The sequence below is a fragment of the Quercus robur genome, chromosome 3 (genome assembly GCF_932294415.1).
Source record: "Quercus robur chromosome 3, dhQueRobu3.1, whole genome shotgun sequence".
In the NCBI taxonomy this organism is placed as follows: Eukaryota; Viridiplantae; Streptophyta; class Magnoliopsida; order Fagales; family Fagaceae; genus Quercus; species Quercus robur.
The window spans coordinates 23,058,131-23,061,377 of record NC_065536.1 but is presented as its reverse complement, the minus strand read 5'-3'; the positions used below and the strand labels follow the sequence as shown (position 1 = coordinate 23,061,377).

The 3,247-nt window shown below is 34.6% G+C and overlaps 1 pseudogene; it reads right to left on the bottom strand.

Annotated features, from left to right (window-relative positions):
- Positions 1-261: 261 nt before the first annotated feature.
- Positions 262-1,346, bottom strand: LOC126719415 (probable polyamine transporter At3g13620; annotated as a pseudogene).
- Positions 1,347-3,247: the final 1,901 nt, after the last annotated feature.

The window sequence follows — 3,247 nt, the reverse complement described above, 5'->3', positions numbered from 1 at the left end:
AAATTTGCAGACTCAAATACAAGTGTCCCCCACAATTTTGTTGAATGTTGCATTCAAAAAAGCTTCAATCCCAGACTTCAAGCTTTCAGTTCTTTCTACTGGAATGCACGCCATAAGTGTCAAGTTTGTCATAACACGACCACCATCCGCGGCCTATTTTCGTTCTCTTCCCTGCCCGGGAAGGTGGATCAAAGAAAGGTAGCTTGCTTCTCTCCTGGACTGATGGCGGCTTATGTAGTGGTCGGCCTTCCTACCAGAATGCCTCCTTGGAAAAAGAACCCCTTTACTAGTAAGGGCACAGGAAGCAAAAAAACTTGCGCGAAGGATGTTTTCTTCTCTGCCTTCTCCTCAAAAAGGGCCAAGGGGGAGGCTGCATCCCTTTCTTTCGGTAGCTCTTTTGCTTTCCCCTTGGTCGTTTGCTTCTACACTAATTTCACCATCAATGTTGAATTTTAGCCACTTCTTTGATTTGCAAAGTTTCATCAAGAAGTACCATCCAATCCCAGCAACAGTCAATATATCACTCATCAAATAAACTTTTTTTTTGTAGCAAAAAAGCCATTATCACTGGTGTTTATGTGCTTGGTATCATGTGCTTTTTTGTAGCAAAAGCCATTATCACTACCAAAAAAGCACACGGTACCAAGCACATAAACACCAGCATTGGCAGCCTCAATGGGACCCGGTAAGGCCTCTTCAACATTGGGAACTACCTTCTCAACCATACAAATGAAGAAAACTCTCATAATATGCTCAAAATGTACAAGAAATTGGCTGAGGATATAATGTCTTTGAACTTCATGTATGAAACCCCTAGTGAAATTGAAGTTGATAACAAAATTCCAACCCAAGGGGTGTTGAACCATTTAGACCTTAGACCAAAACACTTAGGCAAAGATCCAATATCAGCCATACCCAAAAGTTGGAAAGCACTACTGCTAAACTGGGCTTCAAAAAGCCAAATTAATTGTTGATAACACAGCACCAACTTCAAGAAAGATTTTCAACCATTTCCCAGCAATCAATTCTGCAGCCTGAGCCATAAACCCCGCTTCCCATTCAGTTTGATCCATAGAAAGAGCCCCAGTGACAGCCAAGAGTGAAAACAAGTAAGCCAAGCAAGTGAAAATCACAGAAATAAAAAGAGTTTTCTAGGGGTAATCAACTTCTCCAGCCATAGTACTAACATTGTCCCAGAAGTTCAAGTTCCAAAAAAGGGTGTTGAAGAACAAGTTCCAACCTTTCTTAACACCCTTCTGTCCCAAACTGAGCCACCTATGAGGCCTAATATTTGGGAGTGCAATCAAGGGCAAAAAATCATATAGATAACAAATGTATATATACATTTGCTGAATCTAGAAGCAAAGTTTTTTTTAAAAGCTAGGTTTTAATTTTTGAAAACCTAGCTTTTAGATCTACTTTTCCCTTGATTTTTTAGTTTTTTTTAGAGGAAATAGACAAAATGGTAGCAAAAATACAAATTTACCTTTATTTTTAACTGAAATGGGTCACGCGACACAAATGGAGCTTACCTCAGATGGATAAAGTGTCAATTTTTAAACCATAGGTAGTTAAAGTGTTTTCCTGAGAAATCATAGGTGGATAAAGTATAATTTTCCCTTATTTTAATATATATATATATTAATCAAGTTTAAATTTTATTTTATATATAAACCCTCCTCCTCCTTCCCATGATGTTTTTATTTTTGTTTTTCTAAACGTGACTTTGTACTGTTACTTATATGCATGATCATAATAGAGTCAACCTCATCGTATTTTTAATTTTATTTCATTATTTCATGATCACCTGCACAAATTTCCAATGGACAATTTGAGGCTCAACCTTCTCCTTCTCACTTGGACTGTGTGTGAAGCTCATTGGATTATCAATCTTCCTCAAAGACTTCAATTTCAATTCATAACTCGTCAGATTCAAACACGCATAAAAAAATGATGACATTTTTATGGAACATTAGACCAACAATTTCATCTCTCTCTAGAAGCTTTTGGGTTTCCATATAATTCACTGAACATCACACCAACATCATCAACCCTTTCTAGATGCCTTTTAGCGAGCTGCCTCTAGTTCATTGTAGAAAATTATTAAAGCTTGTAATAAAAATATATCCCAGCGCCCAAGAAACAATCCAAAGCATATCTTTATGTTCTTTAATTTATTGGGTCAATGATCAATATTGAATTTTCATATCTTTCCATATCTTGCTTACGTTCCAACAATCCAAAAGGCACACTAGCTCCTTAAAAATTCACATAAGTTGAGATTACTTTATGACTAAACTATTTGAGAGGACACATAATATGCAACTACCACTGGCACTTCTTATACATGTAGGTCCTTCAGACGTTGATTTTCACAATGAATATAAACTTAGTATGAAATTCAATCCACAGCCTATTCCGCCCTTTACACCTTCTTTTCAGAGAAAAAATAGTACAACTTGACAACATTATATGTACATCACAATAATAAGTTGCCGGTCAACTTTCTTTGTTATTCAATTCTCATGTTGTTGACCAAATATAGCACATCCTTCCATTTTGAAAATCAGTGTTTGAATATGAGATGGGCAATTTGTACTTTTATAGTTTTATCCACAATTACCAACTGCTTTTTGAACGACAAAGTTGGCTTTAAGACTTATGCTATATTCTCCGTGGAACTTTGTTATTTCATATTTGTGGTAGAAGTTTTTGAACACGTGCTCAAGTACACGAAAAATAATAATTTATAAAAATTTAGAAACTTCCACATTCTAGTGTGGAATTTCTAAATCTTAGTTTCAAGATCGCACTATTCCACGCCAAATTGTCTGATAAGACAACATAAGTTGAGAATTACAATAACTTCGACTTTTTACATAGGGTCCGTGCTTTAATCATTCATTTTAAAAAAAATTAAAAAAAAAAGAAAAAATTATCAAAAAAAGTAGTTTTTTTTTTATCGTCTTATAAAAAGTTTTTAAAAATGTACTAATGTATATTATAAGGGCATATATTAATAAAACCTATATTATATAGCCCCCAATGGATTGACTTTTTTTTTTTTTTTTTGTTTTTCTTCTAGCTTTAAATCCTTGGCTTGAGTTGTGTTAATCACAACATGGATATGTGGTGTGTTCTAGAAATGTTCTATATTTCAACATCTTAATGTTTTTAACTTCTAATATAATAATGGAAATAATAACGGTGTTCGATATCTGTTCTAGAAAGTATTGCCTGGTTTAGT